This window comes from Mangifera indica, chromosome 18, assembly GCF_011075055.1.
Source record: "Mangifera indica cultivar Alphonso chromosome 18, CATAS_Mindica_2.1, whole genome shotgun sequence".
Classification (NCBI taxonomy): domain Eukaryota; kingdom Viridiplantae; phylum Streptophyta; class Magnoliopsida; order Sapindales; family Anacardiaceae; genus Mangifera; species Mangifera indica.
Genome location: NC_058154.1, coordinates 6,143,782 through 6,161,502, shown reverse-complemented (window position 1 = coordinate 6,161,502; position 17,721 = coordinate 6,143,782). Strand labels below are relative to the sequence as shown.

The 17,721-nt window shown below is 32.1% G+C and overlaps 1 pseudogene; it reads right to left on the bottom strand.

Annotated features, from left to right (window-relative positions):
* On the bottom strand, positions 1-1,172 carry LOC123202293 (annotated as a pseudogene).
* Positions 1,173-17,721: the final 16,549 nt, after the last annotated feature.

The following is a 17,721-nucleotide window of genomic DNA, read 5'->3' as shown; positions in this document are numbered from 1 at the left end:
TCATTTGCCGTCTTCAGATTCGGTATTAAGAATTAACGTCCAGAAACAAACAAACATGAATAAAGCGCACCGATATTTGTTCCAAATGAGACGCTTCTTTGGCACTACCTTTAAGGGTTTATGCTTCCGCACAGTTATCCCCATCCTCTTGCTCATGTCAATAGTCTCTGGAGTAATATTGCCCACCAGCTCCCACTCAAAAGATTGAAGTAGCGAGGTTTTAGAAAGATGAAGTACTCGATCAGTGATTGACATCCCACGGCAAATTCTTCTTCCTGATCCAAATGGAATCAAATCAAAATTCTGTCCCTTGTACTCAACGTTTGATTCAAGAAACCTCTCAGGCTTGAATAACAAGGGATCTTCCCAACATTCGGGATCTCTTGCTATGGCCAATATATTCACGAAAATTTGAGTATCTTTTGGTATAAGATATCCATTGAATTCAGTTTGTTGCGTTGAATTTCGTGGAAGGAGCAATGGAATGGGGGGATGCAATCTTAGTGTCTCTTTCACCACAGCTTTTAAATATGGAAGCTCATTAATATCTGTCTCTTCGACCTTCCTAGAATATCCCGCGACATTGTAAGGTTACCAACTAGGTTAAGCGCCATAACGAAGAGCTAATGAACCAAATTCACCTCTCCTAATTCTCCCCTTGCTTGTGCTGCCGTCAAATCATCCTCAATAAACTGTCTCATGTTGTCGATGCTTTTTCGCCCAATAAGAGCAGTCTCATTGATTCTTCTGTTGGTGGAGAGCTCCACTGCGTAAATACGTCGAAGTATGCGCCAGAATTCGCCATATTGGCCAACACCAACTGATACCAGATTGAAATTGTGAGAAGTAAATGCAATCAGACACTTACGGTCACAAAAGATATTGTCGTGATTTTTAAAGGGCTCAGTGGCAGCTTTAGCTGACTGTCTTGCCAAGGTGTTGACAGATCCAAGCTTTAACCAAAGTATAGGTCCATATTTAGGCATGAGATTGTAAAAGGTTTGGTGTGGATTTGTACCAAGATCAAAGATGTTGCCGATGATCACCAAACCTGGAGGCCCTGGAGGTTGCCGTTTAGTATATTTAGACTCTTTTCCTCTCAGTTGAAGAATCAACGTTACTAATAATAGAAGAGTACTCGACCAGGCAACCCAACTGAAGTAGTACACCATCTCAATCAATTTGTGCTTCATATTTTGTTTTCGGAAACATTATATGCTACTCGCTATCAGACAATCAGTGGCTTTCATACAAAATATTCTATTTTGTTTGCAGGCGGGAGTGAAAGTACTCATAGATTAATACAAACAAAATGATATTAAGTTAAAATTAAAATATTTCTCCTAGGATACGTGTTTAGTTAGGTCTCCGGTACTCACCATCGTGAATGACGCATGGATATGCCATATGTAAATCTGTAGGAGTTCCTTCTTTCAGACGCTGTTCTTTTCATAAACACGCAATAACAACTGTCCATCGGAACTTTGACAATTTCTCAACTTTGTAGTTTTAAATTTTTATTTATCTATAAGTATGTTAATATTTTCTTTTTAAAATATATTAATTTTTTTACATTGATAAATTATTATTTATATATGCTCAAAACTAACTACAGCTCACTCCCAAAAAATTATAAAGTTTAACTAATAATTATAACAACTAAAATTTATATATTGAGGTCACATTGACTAATTCATGCCTTTTAACAAGTTGCTTAAATTCTTCAAGAGCTTTCTATGGGGTTTTATTTTGGAATCAAAATATTATAGATTACAACAGAAGTGAAATTTAAACTTTTCATACAATATTCATCCATGATATTTATTCAAGATTAGATTATCGACTTTAATATATATAATTAAAAAAACACTGTGTTTTAAAGACTTGCTTATGTTTGGAGACTACTTTGTCTTTTAACAAAGATTTGGTGTGTGAATTGCTTTCTAATTCAACGTAGGATGGCACCGAGGTCATCCACATGAGGCACACATGAGCACAAAGAGGCAATGGTGGCACAAGGTGTCTACTTTAACACCATAGGATTGATGTAAAAATGTTTGTTTTTGAGAGTATATTAAATATGAAAAAATTCTATATAGTTTACAATGCAATTTGTTTATATACATAGTCTTGAATGGGTGTTCTAAGGGAAGGAATGGTCGTTACAAGCATGATACAACTAGAACAATTGCAAGACATGTCATCTGAACGATTGTTCCTAAGACATTCACAACAATTCATACTATATTGTATCAAACATAATTAAACTTGCAATTGATCCTAGGGATATGCTATAAGATATTAAAAAAGGTTAACCAGGGATAAGAAACGATCATTGTAAGATATTAAGTAAAGTTAACTAAGGAATCTAACTTGACACATAAATTAAAATATCTTTATTTTAGATTGGATAGAGCCAACTCTTTAATATTTCATTCTAGCCTCTGTAGTTCTATGTTACTTTAATTTGGTCTCTCATGCAGATATAATCACACTTAATGCCAAAAATCTTACAGAGCTTAAAGTTATTTTCTCACATTTTGGATATGATTCATTTTGTATAACCCAAGGTCCCTAGATCTTACGATTTATCCTTTTTATGTGCGACCTATAGGCTTTTTGTTATATTGACAATGAGCAGAGTCATAATGAATTTACAATTTATAAGGCATCCATAGATCAATAAAGATTGACCTCTCGTAAGACACTATGACCATCCAAATGATGAATTGTTAGTGATAAAAAAAAACTTGTCAATAATATGGTTATCGTATAATTTGATCATTTCATCAACCAATTCTTTATCGATCATAAGACACATAAATAATGTCTACCTTATATAAATTATAAGTTGTGTTAATTAACTTCTACACCAATGACAAGATATTACTAGATTTAGTGACAACTAAATCCCTTTTATCCCTTTTAGTGACAACTGTAACCTCTCTTAACCAATAGGTGTGCTACAGAAAAACGACAAGAGTTCCCTTATTTTTGGGGGCCCGGGGAATTTTTTTTTTTAACTATGTCCTATAACACTCCTAATTAGCAATTCATACAAACCAGTCCTACCAACCGACTGGATTTTCATCAACTTAATCACAATTAACAAAATAAGTATATAATAATAACCATCATAAAAATTACCACCCACAAAAACTTTATAACCAATTTCATGACTAGCCATAGACAATCAAAATCTTTCTAAGAAATCCATGCCCAGGATAACATCAAAATCGGGCATATCAAAGACAATCAACTCTACCTTTAACTCTCTCCAATGTATCACTACTCTTTGGTCCCTTAACATCTTATCAATAATCACACTCCCACCATCCGACATCTCAACTCTAATGGAATGGGTAGATCTAATAGGCACTAAACCTACCCTTTCAATAACCCCTGGTGCAATAAACCAGTGCGTAACTCCTGAATCAATCAATGCATACAAGGAAACAGAGTGGAATAAGAGCTGACCAGTAACAGTAGATGGGCTAGCCTCTGCCTGATTATGGGTAGCTGTATAAACTCGTGCATTAGTTCCTCTCCCTGGGGGCACTGGCGGAATCAGGATTTGTTGTGGCTGTATCGGGACTAGCACCTTGGTACTCTGGCAATCCTTTTCTATATGCCCTAGTTATCGGCATCTATAACAAATCACCTATTTTTGTCGGTACCAACATTCCCTACTATGACATCTTCCACAAATCTGACACTGGGGAATATTTTCTTTTCTAGGTTTTTTGTCACTATTCTCGCCTTTTCTGTTTGTTTTTTACTAGAATTTTCTTTTTCCCCTATTGTTTATGAAACTGGAGCCAATTGAACTACCCCCTGATGCTGCAGCAGGTGCTGAAATAGTCAATGAAGTAGGTAGAGCTGACCGACTTGGCATCACTGTCTGGTGTGCTGTCAATGATAAAGGTGTTGCCATAGAGGGTGCATTCCTGGGTAGTTTATTAACATATACCTCCAACCTCAATGCTCTCTCCAATGCCTCTTCATAAGTTTGAAGAGGTTGTGGTCTAGCTAGCACATGCAAGGTTATCTCTGGTCTAAGGCCCTGAAGAAATCTGTCTAGTTGGAGACTAGGTGTACTCACCATACTTGGAGTGAAACTAGATAGGACCTCAAAACGGGTAAAATAATCCTTTACTGAACCCTCCCCTTGCTACAAAGAAATGAACTCTTGAACTTTGACTGCTACCACATCAACTGTTATGTATTGGGCCTCAAATGCCCTTCTGAAGTCCTGCTAGGTCATCAGATCCACATTTCTGGTTTCTTTAACTAGGTCCTACCATACACGGGCCTCTCCCCTCATTAAGAAACTGGCATACCGAAATTTTTCTTTATCGGTCATAGGAAACAAATCCATGGTATTTTCCACCTATTTGATCCATTCATCAGCCACCAAATGATCTTCAGTACCTTTAAATTTAGGAGGGGTATGCTGATTAGGTAAGGAATAAATGGGCTCAAGCCGCCTTTGAGCTCCAACTTCTCCTCTCCTTTGATTCCTCATTTCATTTCTGATTTCTTCTATGACCTCCTCACAAATCTCACTTCTAATCTCATCTCGAATAACATCTCTGGCTATATTTTCAAGTGTGGGTCTATCTTGACTCTCGATCAACACCTAACAGACTATATCTCTGATTTCTGCTAGCCTAAATCCTAAACTACCTGACAGGGTAGGGTTAGACGACTCTCCCGTCTCTCTTTAAATACCCTTTCCACAACCCTGTCCTCGTTTTGTGGTACTCCTCATCTAATAACTACATAAGTGTAACTACATAAGGATTTTATCATTCTATTATTTGAATATAGGCAAAGAAAACAATTTACTGCAGTCAATTCTCGGGAGCTGATCTATGAGACATGAAGGGCACTTGTGCAATACCAGAATGCAAAAACTATATATAAATATTATATTATATTATATTACAAAATATTCTATTATATCCACCTTTAAGCGCCCAAAATCACGCTCTGATACCAAAAATGTAATCTCTCCTAACCAATAGGTATGTTACAAAAAAACGGTAAGAGATCCTCTATTTTTGAGGGCCTGGGGAATTTTTTTTTTAACTATGCCCTGTAACACTCCTAATTAGCAATTCATACAAATCAGTCCTACCAACCGACTGGATTTTCATCAACTTAATCACAATTAACAAAATAAGTACATAATAATAACCATCATAAAAATGACCACCCACAGAAACTTTATAACCAATTTTCATAACTAGCCATAGATATACACATATATAGATATATATATATATACACAATCATATATATACATATAGGAAATAAAATATATACATATTTACCAATATTTATATTAAGTATATATTTATGCATATATTCACATATACATCAAGACATATAAATCAACAAAATATGGTGTCTTTCTCCTTTATCCTCATGTCTCACTAGTGCTCCCCGGGAACCTTTGCTGCAACTCTTTACCTATAAAATATTAAATTAAACGGAGTGAGCGACCATGGCTTAGTAAAAAAATCATACTCAATACTCAAAGCATTTCATGTCAGTACTAATCTCTTCCATACTCAGCGTGTCTAGGCTATTTACAAACAAAATAATTGACACGGAACACGCATTAAACACATATCATAATTCTCTTTTTTCACCCATTTATTCATATTCTTACTATACAAATATGATTCATTCGTTATGATTTATGCATGTATGAGTGCCATGACTTTTCTATTTTCTGATCATACATCTTTCTCAACTCTTTATCAACCACATAAGCTTGCATGCATGATTCTAATGCAAATGACTTTCATAAAATATTTTCTAATTCTTTTTCTCTTTTTTTTTTTCAAATATTTTCATTGATAGGTCTAGACTACATACGACAGTACTCACAGTCACCATACAAGGTACAATCCTCTTTTACACGCATATTTCTCTATTTTTTTTCTTGTTGTCCACACAGTGCAACTGACATTTTTTTTTCTTTGTTGTCCACACAATACAACTAATATCTTTCTTGGTTGTCCACACAGTACAGCCGAATTTTTTTTTCTTTGATGTCTACACAGTATAGCTTGCATGTAAGGATTTTAAGAATGCTTTCTGCTTTCCTATATCATATGAGTCATTATAAAACAAAAAACATTTGTTTTCCATTTTCTGAAAACATGCATAACTTAGAAAATGTTTTTCCTCCATCTTTATTTTTCTGAAATCATGCATATGTTATGATTCCTCATGTATACATGTATAACCATAACATGAAATATGTCCATTCATTATTTTTCCTTATTCTTTTCAAGCCTCATCAAGCATTAGATTATTTTCTCATGCATTTACATATATCTCATTCATTCCATATGAATATACATATTTATTATAATGGTTTTTTTACACATATCATACACATAATTAAGCAAAATTAACCTACATCACATAAAATGACATTTTTGCCCTTATGGATATAAGGGTTATTCAACATATCATACACATAATTAAGCAAAAATTAACCTTATGGATAAAATTACATGCTTACCCTTAATGCCAATTCTTTCATCAATTCATCATTTCTCATATATTCAAGACACAAAATCCACTAAGCTAACCCTAGGAATATGAAATGTCTAAAATACCCTTATGGCCAAAATTACATCATGAATCCTAATGAATTTATTTATCCTTTTAAGCATAAATCACCTTAATTCTAATACCTTACACACTTATACAAGTAAAGGTTATTTAAATAACCTAACTCAAATTACTTCAAGTATGTAAAGTATGAAATTCTTACCTTTTCTTTGCTTATTAGGTGATTTAAGTCTATCCTCCTTTTTTTCTTCTTCCTAGCAACCTTAATCAACCAAAAATATAATCATCCATCAAAACCCTAAACTTGACATCTCTTAAAAATTAAACTTTTAACTTTAGAACTTACCAGAATTGATAAATCTACACTTTTTATAACTGGAGGCTCTGGAAATTAGGTGGTCTAGCTAGGTTTTTTGATGAATTTTTGCTTGAAGGAAAAACTTTAGTTAAAATTATGGAGATTCTCGGCTAAGGAAGAAGAAAATGAATATTTGGTTGGTTTTATAAGCCTTTTGGACTAATTTACCCTTAACCTTTTCCAAAAATGACTATTTTATCCTTAACCAATTACCAAAACCCTTAGCACCATTATATAATTTCAAGTATGCCATTCAATTTTCATTCCCACTTTGTCTCTTAAATATTTTTAAAATGACCATTTTACCCCCTTTGAAAATTATTGCTTATTTAGTAGTTTTCTATAATTCTTTTACAATTTCTTTAAATAACAAGTTATAAAATCCACTCTAGGGATAATTTTGGAGGTAGAGTTCACTGGCATACCTGAATTCGAGTGTTACAACAATGAAGTTGTTGACATCCATCAGTAGGCTTAACAAAAATATAACACCCATAACTATGCCCAAGGGCATTTTAGTCTTTTGACCTTGACTGTAGCCATTTGTGTTTAAATAAGTAAGTTGGTAGAAATTGTGATGCATGGTTGTGTGAGGTTAACACACACTCGTGTATGATATGGCAAAGGGCAAAATGATCTTTTCTCGTACAATATGTGTAATTTGGCTAAGTTTAGAAGACATGCATAACCGTGTATAAACAGTACATGCCCATGCGTAGTCAGCATATATTTGAATTTTTAGATAAGAAGTAGTTTCATGATAATTTCAAAAACTATCATTATAGTGTAACAACATACATGGTCGTGTATGAACAGTAGACACATATATATCACAAATTACAGTACATGTTTTGGCTAACATTCTCACCATCTTTTAGAAAACTAAGTGTTATGAGAGATAGCCAAGAGTGTATTGGAGGCAAGGAAGACAATTACAACATTAGGGAAAAGGACTTTTACCACATGAAAACTATTTGCACTACTAGAAGAGAGGCAAGTAGACAGATTACATTCGGGATTTATGCATATTCTGGTTATTTGTATAAAAAGTGGTTCTGATGGTATTCAATGGAGATTTTGTGATTATACTTATGTGTCTATGGGTGGATGATGATAAGCTAATTAAACTTATTGAATTACATGTTATTTATTGGTAATTTGTTCATATAAATATATCTATCTCTCTCTCTCTCTCTCTCTCTCTCTCTTATATATATATATATATATATATATATATATATATATATATATATATATATATATATATTTGGGGGTTAGTACAGTGAATGTGTCTACTTAACTTGCACTTATATACTAGGTTGTTAGCAAAGAACCTTGATATGTAAGATATGACATTTTTGTTAGATTATTTAATACTATGATACTCCTTACCACACTATTTATACCTTAGACTAAAATAATATCAACACTACGAATATTTCTAGAATTGGCACTACATATGCATATAAAGTTCTCACAATCAATGACACATTAATTTCCCTATCATGGTTCTATGATTCCCTACACTAGAATGTACAACTTCTTTTCCTGACATAGTACAATTTCAAAAATTTCAATACTAGTTAGTGAAGTTGCTTTTAGTTAGTCTATTTTTCTTTTTAAGAATTGATCAATATGTCATTGTCATGGTGATTTTTGTTTTTGCCTACAAACACAGATTAAGAGTTAGTTTGTTATTAATTCATTTAATTATGGTTTTTAAATTAAACGCTCTTATTATTTTTCTCAAGTCAACAACCCTTACTATTAGACTCGAAAAGTCCTAGTAGACTTTTTAATGGATCGAGATCCTATTGAATCAATTCTCTCCTTGACTTTAGTGAACAAGTTTGAATTAACCAATTAGGTAAATCTTCAAATTAATCACAAAAGCTCATAATCTCAAGTCAGGTGTTGCCTCAACAAATTATGTGAACTCAATTGTGACTCTCGATATCAGTAAGGTGAATATTACATATCTTCTTGCAACAACAAATGCATTCCCTACCTTGCTTCTTACATACTTCAACTTTGCATTGGCAAACAAGCAAAGTACATTAGTTAAACGAAACCCAATATGACCAGCACCTGATTTTCTATTATACAAGAAGTATTTTTTTAGTGAAAAAGTTTTTTTTAATGAAAAAAATGAATAATACTAGATAACATAAGGACTGAGGGGCCACTGATAATTTTTACTTCAAATTTGTCTTATTATTTTCTATTTAATGTTATCTTTAGAGTTGGCCACTCTTGTCCTTTATGCAGGTACTAATATGCTTTATGTCTAGGTCAAGAGTGTCTAAACCTTGCCATAATGTTATGTGTTTCCAATGCCAATAAAAAGTAACCCATCCAATGGTATTTAACATCCAGAAAACTGTCAAACAAAATGCGTCCCAAGCCGAAATATCACAAGTACCACCTCATCCTGGATTGTCGCAAGGAAAACCATAACCGAAATCCATTTTATCGTGCATTAATTTGGAACCATGTGCATCTAATGCACCTTTTATTAAGATCAAAGTAGTTGTATGTAAACCTAGAGCGATTGAATAGACGACTTATCATTTATCATTACTCATGCTTATTAGCACTTATCATAATAAACAAATGTTCAACTTTCTTTTATAACTAGAATTACTATTCTAATTACTATATTGGAATTCATTCTAAGGATAACTTATCATCATTAAATTATACAGTTTATAATTCCATTATTTTATGTATTATTATATGTATGATTGTTTACTTTTTTTTATTACAAAAAAACATCAACAATATCTCTATTCTTTGTTTAAATATGAATATTACATGAATATTACCACTTGAGTTTTTTATGAAAAAGGTCAAAGCCCCTTATCGAATTTGAGCCGATGACTTACACCTTACAATGGCGTTACTCTACTACTGAGTTAAAGGGGCTAGTTGATTCAATTACTGAATGAGTCGCTAAAGGGATAAGATAGATTTATCCATGTATATACATACATACATACATATATATATATATATATATATATATATATATATATATATATATATATATATATATATATATATATATATAGGATATATGTTGTAGACTCATAGTGGTTAGTGGCCCAATCGGGAAGGATAATTTCGATTTACTTAAAGAGTATAAGGATATGGTAAATTTGGTTTATTGATATTGGATTTGATAAATATCAACAAAATTAATTGTTTCAACACCAACCCTAATTGAATTGACTTGAATTGACAAAGGAAATAAAATAAAACCTTAGTCTCACAAGGTCACAAATCATACTACTATCAATTACCGTCAATCCTTGAAAACAACACCAAAAACTTGTCATGTCTCACTTGCAAGTGCACGAGTTGTCAAGTAATAAAATAAATATAGATCCCATCAGGATTGAGAACTAACTATTAGTTTGTTTTATAACTTAAATTAGCTAGGTATCAAAAAGTAATGCTTCTATACTAATATTAACTGAATAAACTACTTTAATTAACTAACAACTAGCTTAACTAATTAACTACTTAACCGTTGTCTTAACTTATCAATAACTAGATTCTAGGGATAAGATTTTACTAACAATCCCACATAACTTGTAGTGTTTGCCGTATGCTTTTAAATGAATATGATGTGTTGATGGTTGATTAATCTATTATACCCTAATTCCTCTCTCATGGTTGATTAAACGTGCAAACATTAAAACAAGTACCTACTCTCATGGTACTCAGTTAATGTAAACCCTTTAAACCTTGTGACAATCAATGATTCCATAAGGAGTTCAAAATATCTCTACGTTGAACTTTTAAGTTTAATGAATGCATAAACTAGTTATGCACCTATCTCTTGATAACCTACATCAACTTGTAAAACATGTAATTCTCATTCATTAAATACAACAATATCATTATATTATTATGATGTCAAATATAAAACACTAAAAAGTCATAGGGATTGAAAGATCTCACTTAATCCTTAGAAAAATACATTTAACCATTCATGCCTAAGAGAAAAATATGCTACAGTTCATGTGTCAGCGATGAGGGATAGAGATCCCTAGTATATAGTAGTACCTTACATGCCTAAGAGATAAAACTTTAGTAAGACATGAGATAAGTTTAGTTGGAAGTGAAAACGAGCTGAGTTAAGTTAAGGCTCAAGATACGTGCATGCTAGACATCATAAGATCATTACAAGAGGACAACATGAAGACATATTCCCTACACCGCATGTGGTGAGGCACATCTATGGTAGGACTCCGTACCTACAATAAGGTACTTTCTTATAATAGAGCACAGTTAAGATACAGTTTTAGTGTAGTATAACAAAGAGGTAACTCACATGTTTAAAGTGTCAAATCCTTGTATTCGATCTAATCTAATTGATCTAGTATACAGTTCAGTTATAGCTTTCAGATGATGATGCTTCCACTGAATAAAGTATGGTCATGTCAAAAAATGATCTAGAAAGTTGTTCTTTAATGATCAAACAAGACATAGTTTGACTTTAAGAGTTAAAATATGTAGCCTAGACATTTCTTAGAGTTCAATATGAGCACAAAGATGATATATGATCCATCATCATACTAGTAAGAGTCTAATGCCAACTCTAGATGACAGAGGAAAAATGGTTAAGATTAAGGGCATATTTGGGATGATGTAAAAGTCAACAGTAGAGTCTCTTACTTACTTAGTGTTTATCACTCACCTCTCCTACTTTCTTATGTGTGGTTATAGGTGATCATAATGGTTACGAGATGAGTGATGACCAGTGAACATAGAGCTATGAGAGTGTTTCCGTTATTTCATATTATCAGCTTTCATATTGTCATGGTTTTTTATGTATTTGACTATACATACTTAGACCTTTCAATTTATGTTTCAATTTAGGATATCTTTTGTACGTTTTTTACTTTTGTTTTAATAAGGTTATTTTAGTAATTTTACAAAGATTAACAAATCAGGTTTTATTTAAAGATTTATTATATGTTTTTGAAATAACTACATGCTCAAATAGAAAATTTAGCGATATCTTTCTTTGGAAGGTAGTACTTCTATATGAGGGTGTTACACTAAGAAGTCTTGAGACAAAAGTGTTATCCTAGGATGCTTGATATATACTTTAAGGTTAACAATTGTGCGTTAATCTCAGATTCCTACATTTTCTGGATTTCACATATTATGTCTAATACAACTGTATTAATGCTTGTATTTGCATTATGGAATCTCAAGTAAAAATTTGTTTCATCATTCATTGGTGTTTCCAAAATTGTTCTAAATTTGTTCCAGTTGCCTTCAAGTTTCACTAGATTTCCTACAAATACAAAAGAAATCACAAAATGAGAAAATATCATGCAATAAACCTAAAATCAAATAAAATATAACAAAGCCTAATTAAAATGCACCTAAAAATCTAATAATTAGACATTAAATGTCTGTGATTTATACACATAACATATAGACACCATTATTGAATTGATTGTATAATTTGAGTGTAGCTTGAGCTATGTTGGTTTGAATTTTAATTAGCATGCATAATTGGTGGATTACGTGTGTTTAGAGAGTATAGAGGGAAGTTTATTATATCCTCAGGTGAATTGTATTTGATTGTGGAATAAGATTAGATGAGTTTACGAATTAAATTGCATTTTTCTAGAATGAATGTCATGACATTGAAATTATAAAGTTGTGATACTAGATCAATTGAATAACAATGTCACTACATAAAAAAAAGAATGTCGCAACATTAAGCTGCCTCTGCCTCAACTAAGGTAAAATGTGCATGTCGCGACATTGAAAAATGCATGTCATGACATTGCCTTGTTTTGCCTAAAAAGTTGTTTGAGGCTTGCTCCAAACCTTTCCCATTAATGAAATGCATGGTTTAATAATAGAAATGTCATGAATGAAAGGTTTAAGCCTTATTAAAATGGTTTCAAATATGTTTATGAAATGTCTATGATTAGTTTACAAAATGGCAAAAACATTTTCATGAGAAGTTCATGAAACAATTATGTAATGCGAAAGGTTAAGAATTTCGCAACATTAAGCTACCTCTGCCTCAACTAAGGTAAAATATGCATGTCGCGACATTGAAAAATGCATGTCATGACATTGTCTTGTTTTGCCTAAAAAATTGTTTGAGGCTTGCTCCAAACCTTTCCCATTAATGAAATGCTTATTTTAATAATAGAAATGTCATGAATGAAAGGTTTAAGCCTTATTAAAAAAGTTTCAAATATGTTTACGAAATGTCTATGATTAGTTTACAAAATGGTAAAAACATTTTCATAAGAAGTTCATGAAACAATTATGTAATACTAAAGGTTAAGATGCATGTTTTCAAATAAAAATGTGAGTTTTTTCATATAAAAGGGGACTTGATCCCGTACATGAAAGTAACTTGGTAGATGCTTAAGGAAACATGTTTTTATATGAAAGTAAAATTTTAGAGCTTTCATAAGGTTGATATAGTTGGAGAACCTATTGCGTTATGTGCACTCCATAAGCTAGCAAATTAAAGCTTAATTGGCCATTTGGTTTTGAATCCATGTTTCAATTCAGTTTGATTAACAAACAAAAAAAAATTTAAAAAAAGAAAATTGTTTTTTCTGCATGACTTGCATAAAAATATTTTATAAATGCAGTGCATCATTTCATGGATGTACAAATGCTTGAATGACATAGTGTTTTAGACACGTTGCATGAGGTATAATATAGTTCTATCTATGTTTTTAAGATAAAGGTTAGACATTGTCCATAACTTAATGATTAGAAAGTTTTTAAGAAACTTTCTAAATGGATTATACTTACTTCATAGGTCTTCATGTTTTCTATTAGACCCTTAGGTGTTTTGATGATGTCAAAAACAAAAGTTTGAATACCTAACATTGTTTAAGGACTGTGTAAAAAACATTACCAAGTGGATACAAATTGAAAAATGATGAAACAGAGCATACACGCCCACATTCCATGCTTACATGCCTTTGTGTCAAGCAAAAACGAGAAAAAGCGATTGTGTAGCCTTCGCATACAATTTTGGGCAAAGTCAATGAAGTCAAGCCATACACACTCCTATGTGTCTTACAACACACTTATGTATATGCAAAAATTTAGTTGTTCGCTTACTGTTCCTTTCCTATTCAATTCTTTATTCAAGCTTCAAAATTTTGTGAGAAAAGGATAGAACGGTTGTGCTTCATCATGGAATGGTTGTGATGCACTTTTCAAGAAGAAAATCCAACCATTGGGAGCTTTGATCGAAGAATTGACTAAGCACGAAAAGTGAAATTTTAAATGACACACACTTGTGTGCCTTGAACACACGTTCGTATGTCTCACATATTCATGAAGAAAGTGTTGATTTCAAAGCTTAACAAATCTGATATCTCAACCAATGGTCATATGAGCTATTCTAACAATCCAAAACTATAAACTAAAAACTGTTGATACAAAATTGGTTAGAGATCATATATCTAAAATATTATACTCATTTCCTTCTCTAGTTTCTCTCCAAAGCTTACAACTCATTCATTTGAGAGAAACTCTTGTGCTCAATTCTTTGTATCAGCCTTGTAGAGGCATTTCACATTTGTTTTTCTGTATTCAAGCAATTTTGGGCAAAATCCTAAATAAACTACTGTATTGTGGTGGGCATAATCCCAAAGAACTAGTGTACATGGGTAAAATCCTGAAAAACTATTATAAAGAGACACTATCTCTATAAGTTGAACTTCAAGCAAATTGCTTAAAGAAGTGGACGTAAGACGTTTGGAAGAGAAAATTCCAAATCACTATAAATAATTGAGCACTTTCTTTCTTTACTCTCTTTATTTTATGCATTATATTTGTGTTGTATGTTTTTAGATAAATTGTTGAGTTTTGTCTATGCTTGATTGTTTGAGTAAATTTGTTGGATATTGATTTATTTTGACCATCCTTGGTGAAATTGCTTAAGTGATTGATTTTGGTCAAATATTTGTTTGAAAGATTTTACATATGTTGTATGTTTTGATAAGTTTTTGAATATAGTTTGTTCTTAATTGTTTGGATATATTGTTGAATTTATTTATTTGGTTGTGTTTAATTATAAATTTTCCTAAAAGATTTTATTTGGCCAAATGTCTTTTAAATAATCTTATTCACCCCCTCTCTAAAATTATTAGCTATTTAGGGTTTTTCAATTGTTATCAGAGTTTGAACTCTAGGCTGTAAAATCTAACTATTTGTAGAGTTTAAGATTATTTAGAATTGCTAGCACATCTACCCTTGTTTTTGGTGAAAGACATAACATTATAAGACCATCACTATAAAATAATTGAAACTTCAGTGAATATGTAGATTTTAAGTTGTGAAAAATAATTGAAAATAGTGACTTTATGCCTAGAGATCCTAGAACAAATTTACCTAAAAATGAATATGATTTTGATGAGAAAGATAAAAAATAATGAGTTTAAATGTAAGGGCTATGAATATGTTGTTTTATGCATTAAACTCAATTGAATTTAGTCATGTTCCCGCATGTGATTCAACCCAAGAGATATGGACTACCCTTCAAACCACTCATGAAGGTGCAAGTCAAGTAAAGGAGTCTAAAATTGAGCTTTTCTTTTGGGAGTATGAGTTGTTTGAAATGGAGTAAAAAAAGAATATAACCGATATGTACAAGAGATTCTAAAACTTAGTAAATGATCTTAGAGGACTTGAAAAAAAGTTTGAGACCATTAAGTTTGTGAAAAAAATTCTTCAATTGTTGCTAGAATCATGAAATAGGAAGGTGATTGCCATCGAAGAACCAAAATACTTAAGTAAAATGGGCATTGATGAGCTTATTGGAAGTTTATTAACGTTTCAGATAAAAAGAAAGCCCAAAGAGGAAGAGACCAAGCCTAAGAAAAACATTGTTTTAAAAGTAGAATATGATGATGATGATTCTTCAACAGATGAGGAAGACATGAATCTTCTTACAAGAAAGTTCAACAAGTTTCTTTCAAGAAGCAAAGACAAGAACTTCTCCAAATCAAAGTTTGATAAGGATAGTGACAACGATGTTATATGCTATGAATGCAAGAGGCCTAATCACATCCAATAAGAGTTTCTGAAACTTATGAAGAGGAGGAAGGAACAGAAGCTCAAAAAGAAGGTGTTTGTGGCCACTTGGAGCAGAAGCGACAATTTAAGTGATGAAAGTAAGTCAAAGCATAAAAAAGTCAATCTATGATTAATGGCTATGAGCGAATCAAAAGAAGAGGGTAGCAACTTCAACTCTTACTCTTTTAGTGAATTGTAAGAAATATTTAATTGCCTTGTGGATAAATATAAATACATGTCTGTTAAAAATAAATTTTTAAGAAAACAACTGACATACATTAAGAATAATCATGAAAATCTCATGAATAAGCATGCTAAGATGAAGAAAGAATTTGAATTAGCTAAAATGAGAAGAAAAGCTTAAAAGTGAAAATGATGCACTATATGTGAAAATATCTAACTCAAATGAGGTTTTGGATAAATTCAAGATAGACACAAAAATATTAGATAAGATGCTTGCATCTCAAAGATGTGCATTAAACAAAGAAGACTTAGACTATAATGAAAGTAATTTTTTATTAAATCGTATAGGCCATTAAAGAATGATTTAGTGAATGATTTCTTATGCATCTTGATTAATATATGATGATATGAATATATTTTACACGTTTGCATATTTTATGATTGACATGTTTCAAAGATGTATGAATATGTGACATTTGATATAAGTTTAAGTGTCTAAATGTATTCAATGCTTATTACAAAATCAAGTCAAATTGATGTGAACTTGTGTTCAAAATTGATCATGACTTGATTTACATAAATTATCCTCAGAATGAATAAAGATATCCAAGATTTGTATCTTATGGTGTTTTGATTTGATGCATAATTCATGTGTTTCACTGCATAGTTTTCATCTTTAAAATTCTTTCAAAAATTGTCATACATGGTCATGGTGCAACAGTACATGCTCGTATATTTTTGAGAATTTTTTAATTTCAAAGCTGGCGAACACACACACACCGATGTATCACACTTTTATAACAAAAGTCCTTTTTTTTTCCTTTTTATTTCACACAAAATCTAAACCTTAGCCACTATGAATTCCATCTTTACTTGACTCTAGCAACATCTCATTAACCAAATCAATGTCGGCCAATGCATCTTAGGCCATCAAGAGCTTTAGTCATCATCGAAATCAACCTCAACATTGTTGATTCTCCAAAGTCCACCCAAGTATCTCTCGACTCCATCCATTCTTTGGCCAAATCATTGTTGGTCTTCATGTCTCCAACCACCACGAGCATTAGCCATCAAAGATAATTGCTCTATAAGCCTTGGTTCATCAGCTTTAGTCCTCCATTACTCAATTTTGCCTTGACTCAAAAAAGTGGAAATGCCTCCAAGGAGAAAAAAGGTTGCTCAATGAACTTACAACTTCAGGATTATAACAAAGGATACTGCTAAGAGAAACAAGCTTTGAGAGGTCCAATGAGGAAGTACTTTTAATGGTTGTTGTTTTAATATTGAAGTTATGAATGAAATTGGTATTGGGAATGAGTTGATGGAAATCAGTAGGAGAATGAAATGGGAAAAATTTATTTTTCATGCATTTGGATGTGTACGAAGACTTAGTCTATGAATGTTATAGCTCATTGTTGATGCCTACACATGAAAATGGGAATATGATTGGATATACCATGAGTTTTAGAATTAGCGGAGATAATTATAAGGTTGAGCCC